This window comes from Carettochelys insculpta, chromosome 1 (assembly GCF_033958435.1).
Source record: "Carettochelys insculpta isolate YL-2023 chromosome 1, ASM3395843v1, whole genome shotgun sequence".
Taxonomy (NCBI): Eukaryota; Metazoa; Chordata; order Testudines; family Carettochelyidae; genus Carettochelys; species Carettochelys insculpta.
The window spans coordinates 401617-413271 of record NC_134137.1 but is presented as its reverse complement, the minus strand read 5'-3'; the positions used below and the strand labels follow the sequence as shown (position 1 = coordinate 413271).

General features: G+C 69.5%; 1 protein-coding gene across 2 annotated transcripts in view; it reads left to right on the top strand.

The window, feature by feature from the left end:
* The window catches only part of ILK (integrin linked kinase), a 30097-nt gene that overhangs the window by 804 nt on the left and 17638 nt on the right, over nucleotides 1-11655 (top strand). Inside the window, exon 1 of one of the 2 annotated variants that reach the window (XM_075009816.1) lies at nucleotides 8248-8349. The exons of the other annotated variant lie outside the window; for it this stretch is intronic. The gene's annotated coding sequence lies outside the window, so the exon portion shown is untranslated. Of the gene's footprint in view, nucleotides 1-8247; nucleotides 8350-11655 lie in introns of those variants that run through there. 2 annotated transcript variants of the gene reach the window in all.

Here is an 11655-nt window from a genome sequence, read left to right as displayed (position 1 = left end):
GGGTGTTGGGGGGGCGAGGGCTGTGTCAGGCTCTGGGGTGGGATGGGTGTGGGGGGCGAGGGGTGTGTCAGGCTCTGGGGGTGGGATGGGTGTGGGGGGCGAGGGCTGTGGCAGGCTCTGGGGTGGGATGGGTGTGGGGGGGCGAGGGCTGTGTCAGGCTCTGGGGGTGGGATGGGTGTGGGGGGGGCGAGGGGTGTGTCAGGCTCTGGGGGTGGGATGGGTGTGGGGGGGCGAGGGCTGTGTCAGGCTCTGGGGGCGGGATGGGTGTGGGGGGGCGAGGGCTGTGTCAGGCTCCGGGGGCGGGATGGGTGTGGGGGGGCGAGGGCTGTGTCAGGCTCTGGGGGTGGGATCGATGTGGGGGGGCGAGGGCTGTGTCAGGCTCTGGGGGCGGGATGGGTGTGGGGGGGCGAGGGCTGTGTCAGGCTCTGGGGTGGGATGGGTGTGGGGGGTCGAGGGCTGTGTCAGGCTCTGGGGTGGGATGGGTGTGGGGGGGCGAGGGCTGTGTCAGGCTCTGGGGGTGGGATGGGTGTGGGGGGGCGAGGGCTGTGTCAGGCTCTGGGGGCGGGATGGGTGTGGGGGGCGAGGGGTGTGTCAGGCTCTGGGGCGGGATGGGTGTGGGGGGGCGAGGGCTGTGTCAGGCTCTGGGGCGGGATCGGTGTGGGGGGCGAGGGCTGTGTCAGGCTCTGGGGGCGGGATGGGTGTGGGGGGGCGAGGGCTGTGTCAGGCTCTGGGGCGGGATGGGTGTGGGGGGGCGAGGGCTGTGTCAGGCTCTGGGGGCGGGATGGGTGTGGGGGGCGAGGGGTGTGTCAGGCTCTGGGGCGGGATGGGTGTGGGGGGGCGAGGGCTGTGTCAGGCTCTGGGGCGGGATGGGTGTGGGGGGCGAGGGCTGTGTCAGGCTCTGGGGCGGGATGGATGTGGGGGGCGAGGGGTGTGTCAGGCTCTGGGGCGGGATGGGTGTGGGGGGGCGAGGGCTGTGTCAGGCTCTGGGGGCGGGATGGGTGTGGGGGGCGAGGGGTGTGGCAGGCTCTGGGGCGGGATGGGTGTGGGGGGGCGAGGGCTGTGTCAGGCTCTGGGGCGGGATGGGTGTGGGGGGGCGAGGGCTGTGGCAGGCTCTGGGGGTGGGATGGGTGTGGGGGGCGAGGGCTGTGGCAGGCTCTGGGGTGGGATGGGTGTGGATGGGCGAGGGCTGTGACAGGCTCTGGGGGTGGGATGGGTGTGGATGGGCGAGGGCTGTGTCAGGCTCTGGGGGTGGGATGGGTGTGGATGGGCGAGGGGTGTGGCAGGCTCTGGGGCGGGATGGGTGTGGGGGGGCGAGGGCTGTGTCAGGCTCTGGGGCGGGATGGGTGTGGGGGGGCGAGGGCTGTGGCAGGCTCTGGGGGTGGGATGGGTGTGGGGGGCGAGGGCTGTGGCAGGCTCTGGGGTGGGATGGGTGTGGATGGGCGAGGGCTGTGACAGGCTCTGGGGGTGGGATGGGTGTGGATGGGCGAGGGCTGTGGCAGGCTCTGGGGGTGGGATGGGTGTGGGGGGCGAGGGCTGTGACAGGCTCTGGGGGTGGGATGGGGGTGGGGTGGCGAGGGCTGTGGCAGGCTCTGGCGGTGGGATGGGTGTGGATGGGCGAGGGCTGTGACAGGCTCTGGGGGTGGGTTGGGTGTGGATGGGCGAGGGCTGTGACAGGCTCTGGGGGCGGGATGGGGGTGGGGGGGCGAGGGCTGTGGCAGGCTCTGGGGGTGGGATGGGTGTGGGGGGGCGAGGGCTGTGACAGGCTCTGGGGGTGGGATGGGTGTGGATGGGCGAGGGCTGTGGCAGGCTCTGGGGGTGGGATGGGTGTGGATGGGCGAGGGCTGTGACAGGCTCTGGGGTGGGATGGGTGTGGGGGGGCGAGGGCTGTGACAGGCTCTGGGGGTGGGATGGGTGTGGATGGGCGAGGGCTGTGGCAGGCTCTGGGGTGGGATGGGTGTGGATGGGCGAGGGCTGTGGCAGGCTCTGGGGGTGGGATGGGTGTGGGGGGGCGAGGGCTGTGACAGGCTCTGGGGGTGGGATGGGTGTGGATGGGCGAGGGCTGTGGCAGGCTCTGGGGGCGGGATGGGGGTGGGGGGGCGAGGGCTGTGACAGGCTCTGGGGGCGGGATGGGGGTGGGGGGGCGAGGGCTGTGACAGGCTCTGGGTGTGGGATGGGTGTGGGGGGGCGAGGGCTGTGACAGGCTCTGGGGGTGGGATGGGGGTGGGGGGGCGAGGGCTGTGGCAGGCTCTGGGGTGGGATGGGTGTGGGGGGGCGAGGGCTGTGACAGGCTCTGGGGTGGGATGGGTGTGGGGGGCGAGGGCTGTGACAGGCTCTGGGGTGGGATGGGTGTGGATGGGCGAGGGCTGTGGCAGGCTCTGGGGGTGGGATGGGTGTGGGGGGGCGAGGGCTGTGACAGGCTCTGGGGTGGGATGGGTGTGGATGGGCGAGGGCTTTGGCAGGCTCTGGGGTGGGATGGGTGTGGATGGGCGAGGGCTGTGACAGGCTCTGGGTGTGGGATGGGTGTGGGGGGGCGAGGGCTGTGGCAGGCTCTGGGGTGGGATGGGTGTGGATGGGCGAGGGCTGTGACAGGCTCTGGGGTGGGATGGGTGTGGGGGGGCGAGGGCTGTGTCAGGCTCTGGGGTGGGATGGGTGTGGGGGGCGAGGGGTGTGACAGGCTCTGGGGGTGGGATGGGTGTGGGGGGGCGAGGGCTGTGGCAGGCTCTGGGGTGGGATGGGTGTGGATGGGCGAGGGCTGTGGCAGGCTCTGGGGTGGGATGGGTGTGGGGGGGCGAGGGCTGTGACAGGCTCTGGGGGTGGGATGGGGGTGGGGTGGCGAGGGCTGTGGCAGGCTCTGGCGGTGGGATGGGTGTGGATGGGCGAGGGCTGTGACAGGCTCTGGGGCGGGATGGGTGTGGATGGGCGAGGGCTGTGTCAGGCTCTGGGGTGGGATGGGTGTGGATGGGCGAGGGCTGTGACAGGCTCTGGGGGTGGGATGGGTGTGGATGGGCGAGGGCTGTGACAGGCTCTGGGGGCGGGATGGGTGTGGGGGGGCGAGGGCTGTGACAGGCTCTGGGGGTGGGATGGGTGTGGATGGGCGAGGGCTGTGACAGGCTCTGGGTGTGGGATGGGTGTGGGGGGGCGAGGGCTGTGGCAGGCTCTGGGGCAGGATGGGTGTGGGGGGGCGAGGGGTGTGACAGGCTCTGGGGCGGGATGGGTGTGGGGGGGCGAGGGCTGTGTCAGTCTCTGGGGGTGGGATGGGTGTGGATGGGCGAGGGCTGTGACAGGCTCTGGGGTGGGATGGGTGTGGATGGGCGAGGGCTGTGACAGGCTCTGGGGGTGGGATGGGTGTGGGGGGGCGAGGGCTGTGGCAGGCTCTGGGGTGGGATGGGTGTGGATGGGCGAGGGCTGTGACAGGCTCTGGGGGTGGGATGGGTGTGAGGGGGCGAGGGCTGTGACAGGCTCTGGGGTGGGATGGGTGTGGATGGGCGAGGGCTGTGACAGGCTCTGGGGGTGGGATGGGTGTGGGGGGGCGAGGGCTGTGACAGGCTCTGGGGGTGGGATGGGTGTGGGGGGGCGAGGGCTGTGGCAGGCTCTGGGGGTGGGATGGGTGTGGGGGGGCGAGGGCTGTGGCAGGCTCTGGGGGTGAGATGGGTGTGGATGGGCGAGGGCTGTGGCAGGCTCTGGGGGTGGGATGGGTGTGGGGGGGCGAGGGCTGTGACAGGCTCTGGGTGTGGGATGGGTGTGGGGGGGCGAGGGCTGTGGCAGGCTCTGGGGTGGGATGGGTGTGGATGGGCGAGGGCTGTGACAGGCTCTGGGGGTGGGATGGGGGTGGGGTGGCGAGGGCTGTGGCAGGCTCTGGCGGTGGGATGGGTGTGGATGGGCGAGGGCTGTGACAGGCTCTGGGGTGGGATGGGTGTGGGGGGGCGAGGGCTGTGACAGGCTCTGGGGTGGGATGGGTGTGGATGGGCGAGGGCTGTGGCAGGCTCTGGGGTGGGATGGGTGTGGATGGGCGAGGGCTGTGACAGGCTCTGGGGGCGGGATGGGGGTTGGGGGGCGAGGGCTGTGGCAGGCTCTGGGGGTGGGATGGGTGTGGATGGGCGAGGGCTGTGACAGGCTCTGGGTGTGGGATGGGTGTGGGGGGGCGAGGGCTGTGGCAGGCTCTGGGGTGGGATGGGTGTGGATGGGCGAGGGCTGTGACAGGCTCTGGGGGTGGGATGGGTGTGAGGGGGCGAGGGCTGTGGCAGGCTCTGGGGTGGGATGGGTGTGGGGGGGCGAAGGCTGTGGCAGGCTCTGGGGGTGGGATGGGTGTGGGGGGGCGAGGGCTGTGTCAGGCTCTGGGGGTGGGATGGGTGTGGGGGGGCGAGGGCTGTGGCAGGCTCTGGGGGTGGGATGGGTGTGGATGGGCGAGGGCTGTGGCAGGCTCTGGGGGTGGGATGGGTGTGGGGGGGCGAGGGCTGTGGCAGGCTCTGGGGGTGGGATGGGTGTGGGGGGCGAGGGCTGTGACAGGCTCTGGGGGTGGGATGGGGGTGGGGTGGCGAGGGCTGTGACAGGCTCTGGGGGTGGGATGGGTGTGGGGGGCGAGGGGTGTGGCAGGCTCTGGCGGTGGGATGGGTGTGGGGGGCGAGGGCTGTGACAGGCTCTGGGGGTGGGATGGGTGTGGATGGGCGAGGGCTGTGACAGGCTCTGGGGGTGGGATGGGGGTGGGGTGGCGAGGGCTGTGGCAGGCTCTGGGGGTGGGATGGGTGTGGGGGGCGAGGGCTGTGACAGGCTCTGGGGGTGGGATGGTGTGGATGGGCGAGGGCTGTGACAGGCTCTGGGGTGGGATGGGTGTGGATGGGCGAGGGCTGTGACAGGCTCTGGCGGTGGGATGGGTGTGGATGGGCGAGGGCTGTGGCAGGCTCTGGGGGTGGGATGGGTGTGGATGGGCGAGGGCTGTGACAGGCTCTGGGTGTGGGATGGGTGTGGGGGGGCGAGGGCTGTGGCAGGCTCGGGTGGGATGGGTGTGGATGGGCGAGGGCTGTGACAGGCTCTGGGGGTGGGATGGGTGTGAGGGGGCGAGGGCTGTGGCAGGCTCTGGGGTGGGATGGGTGTGGATGGGCGAGGGCTGTGACAGGCTCTGGGGGTGGGATGGGTGTGGGGGGGCGAGGGCTGTGGCAGGCTCTGGGGGTGGGATGGGTGTGGGGGGGCGAGGGCTGTGGCAGGCTCTGGGGGTGGGATGGGTGTGGGGGGGCGAGGGCTGTGGCAGGCTCTGGGGGCGGGATGGATGTGTAGGGGCGAGGGCTGTGTCAAGCTCTGGGGGTGGGATGGTGTTGGGGGCGAGGGTTGTGGGAGGCTCTGTTGGCTGGATGGCGTGGGGGCAAGGGGCATGTGAGACTGTGGGGGTGGGACCGGGTGGGGGCGAGGGGTGTGTCAGGCTTTGGGGGTGGGATGGATGTGGGGGATGAGGGCTGTGGCAGGCTCTGGGGGCAGGATCGGTGTGCGGGGTGATGTCTATGGATCTAGCAGATCTAGGGCTATGGCTGGAGGAGTGGATCTGGAAGGGGAGAGGGCCGCTGCTGGGAGGGTTGATGTTGGGGCAAGGGCTGGGATGGTGGATCAGGAGGGGGCATTGTGAAGGGTTGAGGTGTGGTTCGTGTGGGGGCGGGGTCTTTTATAGGGAGTGGATCTGGAGGAGGAGGACTGGGGACGTGGATCTGGAAGGGGCGGGGTCAGGGGCTTTGGGGTGTGTCCGCAGGGAGTGGGGTCTGGGTTATGGGGTGTTTCTAGAGGGGGCGGGGTCTGGGTGGATCCGCAGGAGGCGAGGTCCGGGCCTGGGGGGTGGATCTGCAGGGATTGATTTGGAGGGGGTGGGGTCTCTGGTAGGGTTGGATCTGGGTGGAGCACTGTCTGGCGTAGAGGTGGTTCTGGAGGGTGTGGGATCTGGGTTGGGGCGGATTTTGAGGGTGTGGGGTCTGGGTTTGGGATCTGTCTGGAGGGTGGGGTCTGGGGCTGGCGCGTTGTTCTGGAGGGGGTGGGGTCTTGGGTTGGGGAGGATGTGCGAGGGGCAAGGTCTGGGGTCGGTGTGGATCTGGATGGGGTAGGGCTGGGGACGGGGTTCCGTTTTGAGGCGTTGGGGCTGGGGACGGGTGGTGGATCTGGAGGGGCCTGGGCTGGGAAAGGGGGGTGGATCTGGAGGGGGCGGGGTCTGGGGCTGGTTGGGTGGATCTGGAGGGGGTGGGGTCTGGGAGGGGGGCTGGATCTGGAGGGGGCGGGGCCTGGGGAAGGGGGTGGATCTGGCGGGGGCGGGGCCTGGCAGAGGGCCGTGGATCGGGAGGGGGCGGGGCTGGGGCTGGCTGCGTGTATCTGGAGGTTGCAGGATCTGGGCCGGCTGGGTGGATCTGGCTGGGGTGGGGTCTGGGGCCAGCTGGGTGGATTTGGTGGGAGCGGGGGGGTGGGGGCTGGGAGGGGGCGGGGTCTGGGGTTGGCTGGGTGGATTTGGCGGGGGCGGGTTCTGGGCTGGCTGGCTGGATCTCGAGCAGGTGGTGTCTGGCGGGGGGGATCTGGACGGGGTGGGGTCTGGGGTCGGCTGAGTGGATCTGGCAGGGGCGGGGTCTTGGAGAGGGGGTGGATCTGGAGGGGCGGGGTCGGAGTTGGCTGGGTGGATCTGGAGGGGGCGGGGTCTGGGGTTGGCTGGGTGGATTTGGAGGGGGCGGGTTGTGGGCTGGCTGGCTGGATCTCCAGCGGGCGGTGTCTGGGAGAGGGGGGGATCTGGACGGGGTGGGGTCTGGGGCCGGCTGAGTGGATCTGGCAGGGGCGGGGTCTTGGAGAGGGGGTGGATCTGGAGGGGGCGGGGTCTTGGAGAGGGGGTGGATCTGGAGGGGGTGGGGTCTGGGGTTGGCGGGGTGGATCTGGAGGGGGCGGGGTCTGGGGCCAACTCGGTGGATTTGGCGGGGGCGGGTTGTGGGCTGGCTGGCTGGATCTCCAGCGGGCGGTGTCTGGGAGAGGTGGGGATCTGGACGGGGTGGGGTCTGGGGCCGGCTGAGTGGATCTGGCAGGGGCGGGGTCTTGGAGAGGGGGTGGATCTGGAGGGGGCGGGGTCGGAGTTGGCTGGGTGGATCTGGAGGGGGCGGGGTCTGGGGCCAACTCGGTGGATTTGGTGGGGGCGGGTTGTGGGCTGGCTGGCTGGATCTCCAGCGGGCGGTGTCTGGGAGGGGGGGATCTGGACGGGGTGGGGTCTGGGGCCGGCTGAGTGGATCTGGCAGGGGCGGGGTCTTGGAGAGGGGGTGGGGTCTGGGGTTGGCGGGGTGGATCTGGAGGGGGCGGGGTCGGAGTTGGCTGGGTGGATCTGGAGGGGGCGGGGTCTGGGGCCAACTCGGTGGATTTGGCGGGGGCGGGTTGTGGGCTGGCTGGCTGTGGGCTGGCTGGCTGGATCTCCAGCGGGCGGTGTCTGGGAGAGGGGGGGATCTGGACGGGGTGGGGTCTGGGGCCGGCTGAGTGGATCTGGCAGGGGCGGGGTCTTGGAGAGGGGGTGGATCTGGAGGGGGCGGGGTCGAAGTTGGCTGGGTGGATCTGGAGGGGGCGGGGTCGGAGTTGGCTGGGTGGATCTGGAGGGGGCGGGTTGTGGGCTGGCTGGCTGGATCTCCAGCGGGCGGTGTCTGGGAGGGGGGGATCTGGACGGGGTGGGGTCTGGGGCCGGCTGAGTGGATCTGGCAGGGGCGGGGTCTTGGAGAGGGGGTGGGGTCTGGGGTTGGCGGGGTGGATCTGGAGGGGGCGGGGTCTAGGAGGGGGTGGATCTGGAGGGGGCGGGGTCGGAGTTGGCTGGGTGGATCTGGAGGGGGCGGGGTCTGGGGCCAACTCGGTGGATTTGGCGGGGGCGGGTTGTGGGCTGGCTGGCTGGATCTCCAGCGGGCGGTGTCTGGGAGAGGGGGGGATCTGGACGGGGTGGGGTCTGGGGCCGGCTGAGTGGATCTGGCAGGGGCGGGGGTCTTGGAGAGGGGGTGGATCTGGAGGGGGCGGGGTCGGAGTTGGCTGGGTGGATCTGGAGGGGGCGGGTTGTGGGCTGGCTGGCTGGATCTCCAGCGGGCGGTGTCTGGGAGAGGGGGGCATCTGGACGGGGTGGGGTCTGGGGCCGGCTGAGTGGATCTGGCAGGGGCGGGGTCTTGGAGAGGGGGTGGGGTCTGGGGTTGGCGGGGTGGATCTGGAGGGGGCGGGGTCTAGGAGGGGGTGGATCTGGAGGGGGCGGGGTCTGGGGACGGACGTTCCCTGGGGGCTCGGAGCCGCCGCTAGAGGCCGCTGCGCTCGGGCTGCTCTCGCGGGCGGGGCCGTGCCGGGTTCCGCAGCCTCGAATCGGACTCGGAGCCGCCGGGAGCGGTGAGGGGACCGGAAGAGGGGTTCGGGGGTCCGTGGGGCAGTGGGGAGTGGGGCTGTGGGTCGGGGGGGTCCGTGGGGCAGGCAGCGGAGCTATGGGTCGGGGGTGTCCGTGGGGCAGGCAGCGGGGTTATGGGTCGGGGGGGGTCCGTGGGGCAGGCAGCGGGGCTATGGGTCGGGGGGGGGTCCGTGGGGCAGGCAGCGGGGCTATGGGTCGGGGGGGGGTCCGTGGGGCAGGCAGCGGGGCTATGGGTCGGGGGGGGGTCCGTGGGGCAGGCAGCGGGGTTATGGGTCGGGGGGGGGTCCGTGGGGCAGGCGGCAGCGGGGCTATGGGTCGGGGGGGGGTCCGTGGGGCAGGCGGCAGTGGGGCTGTGGGTCGGGGGGGGGTCCGTGGGGCAGGCAGCGGGGTTATGGGTCGGGGGGGGGTCCGTGGGGCAGGCAGCGGGGCTATGGGTCGGGGGGGTCCGTGGGGTCAGGGTGTCTCTGGGGGGTCTGTGGATCTAGGCAAGGGGCAAAGGGGTATGTAGCAGGTCTTGGGCAGCGGTGGGCGACAGGTGGTGTGGCCATGGATCTGGGGTCTCTGTCAGACCAGGTGGGGAGGCAGACAACAGGACCACGAGGTTGGGGGTTGATCACTGGGACTGGGCTTAAAGAGCCTGGCCTGGCACACAGGGTTCATGCTGTCCCCTCCCCACATGTTCTGCTTCCATGGCTCCCAGGGGAATTGTGGGTATGGGTAGAGCCCAGGGCCAACCAGCCTCTCCCAGTGGAGCGGTTGAGCAGGGAAGGGGCACAGTGAGGGGGCATGGAGAGGAAGCTGGGAGCACACGACCGGGGCATGGATAGAGGAGCTGAGGGTACAAAGGCTGGGGCAAAAAGAAGGGGACTGAGAGCATGTGATGTGGGCTGGGGCAGATGGAGAACACAGAAAGGAGCTGGGGCACATGAGGAGAGCACAATGAGAGGGGTTGGCAGTGCGTGATGAGGACACAGGGAGGAGGGCTGGGTGCATGTGACAAGGGCACAAGAAGTGGGGCTGGTGGTGCCTGATGAGGGCACAGGGGCCTGTGGGCACATAATGGGGGGCGGAGAGGGGAGCTGGGGGGTGCATGAGGAAGGCATGGGGACTGGGCACCCAGGAGGCTGAGGGCATGTGACAGGGCAAAGGGAGGGGGGCGGGGCACATGGAGGACAGAAGAAGGGCTGTGTCATGAGCATGGGAACAGTACAAGTTGGATACCAAGATTCTGTCTTCAGCTGTGGGAAAGCACTGGGGCCTGGGGGGGTATCAGGACTCCTGGGTTCTTCAGCACTGACTGTCCAGTGCCAGCCCCTAGCACTGTGGCCCTGCCAGGCCTCCTGTGCTTTTATTATTCCCACCCAACCACCATTGCCACGTGGCTGCACGGAAACTGGCCCCTGGAGATAAGCCTGTGGAAGGGGAAGTTGCTCCCAGTGGGGCTGAGCACAGCCACTCATGACACTGAAATGAGCCAGGAACTTCCCCTCCTCAATGCCCAGCCCATATCCCCCATATTTTTCACTGAGCAAGCATGAGCCAGAGGAGGAGGTGCTGAGCCCGGGGTGTCCTAACCTTGCCGCCATATCACAGGATCACCACTGTTCTGCAGAGCACAGAGTCCGGCAGATGGCTCTGGGTCTCACTGTCCTGGGGCAGTGGAGGAGGAATGGGGTGGGGGCCTGGTGGATAGCTCTGGGCCTGGCCGTACTGGAGCAGGAATGGAGGAGGAGTGGGGTGGGGGCCTGGCTGTATTGGGGCAGTAATGGAGGAGGAGTAGGGTGGATGTCTGGGGGAAGGGCTGTGGGTCTGGCTGTGCTGGGGCAGTGCAGGAGGAATGGAGTTGGGACCTGGCTGATGGTTGTGAGTCTGGCTGTACTGGGGCAGTGGAGGATGTGGTGGGGGCCTGGCACGTGTGTCTCGGACTGTCTGTACTGGGGCAGTGGAGGAATGGGGTGGGTGTCCATGGTCTGGCTGTGGAGGAGGAATGGGGTGGGGGCCTGGTGGATGGCTGTGGCTCTGGCTGTACTGGGGCAGTGGAGGAGTGGGGTGGGGGCCCGGCAGATGACTCTGGGTCTGGCTGTACTGGGGCAGTGAAGGAATGGGGTGGATGTCCAGGGTCTGGCTGTGGAAGAGGAATGGGGTCGGGGCCTGGCGGATGGCTGTGGCTCTGGCTGTACTGGGGCAGTGGAGGAATGGGGTGGGGGCCTGGTGGATGGCTGTGGCTCTGGCTGTGCTGGGGCAGTAATGGAGGAGGAATGGGGTGGGGGCCTGGCGGATGGCTGTGGGTCTGGCTGTGCTGGGGCAGTAATGAAGGAGGAGTGGGCTGGGGGCCTGGCGGATGGCTCTGGCTGTGGCTGTAGTGGGGCAGTAATGGAGGAGGAATGGGGTGGGAGCCTGGCGGATGGCTCTGGTTGTACTGGGGCAGTAATGGAGGAGGAATGAGGTGGGGGCCTGGCGGATGGCTCTGGCTGTGCTGGGGCAGTAATGGAGGAGGAATGAGGTGGGGGCCTGGCCAATGGCTCTGGCTGTGCTGGGGCAGTAATGGAGGAGGAGTGGGGTCGGGGCCCGGCGGATGGCTCTGGCTGTGCTGGGGCAGTAATGGAGGAGGAATGGGGTGGGGGCCGGGCGGATGGCTCTGACTCTGGTTGTACTGGGGCAGTAATGGAGGAGGAATGGGGTGGGGGCCTGGCCAATGGCTCTGGCTCTGGTTGTACTGGGGCAGTAATGGAGGAGGAATGGGGTCGGGGCCTGGCGGATGGCTCTGGCTGTACTGGGGCAGTAATGGAGGAGGAATGGGGTGGGGGTCTGGCGGATGGCTCTGGCTGTGCTAGGGCAGTAATGGAGGAGGAATGGGGTGGGGGCCTGGCGGATGGCTCTGGTTGTACTGGGGCAGTAATGGAGGAGGAATGGGGTGGGGGTCTGGCGGATGGCTCTGGCTGTGCTGGGGCAGTAATGGAGGAGGAATGGGGTGGGGGCCCGGCGGATGGCTCTGGCTCTGGCTGTGCTGGGGCAGTAATGGAGGAGGAATGGGGTGGGGGCCTGGCGGATGGCTCTGGCTCTGGCTGTGCTGGGGCAGTAATGGAGGAGGAATGGGGTCGGGGGCCGGCAGATGGCGGATGGCTCTGGCTGTGCTGGGGCAGTAATGGAGGAGGAAAGGGGTGGGGGCCTGGCGGATGGCTCTGGCTGTGCTGGGGCAGTAATGGAGGAGGAATGGGGTGGGGGCCTGGCGGATGGCTCTGGCTCTGGCTGTGCTGGGGCAGTAATGGAGGAGGAATGGGGTGGGGGCC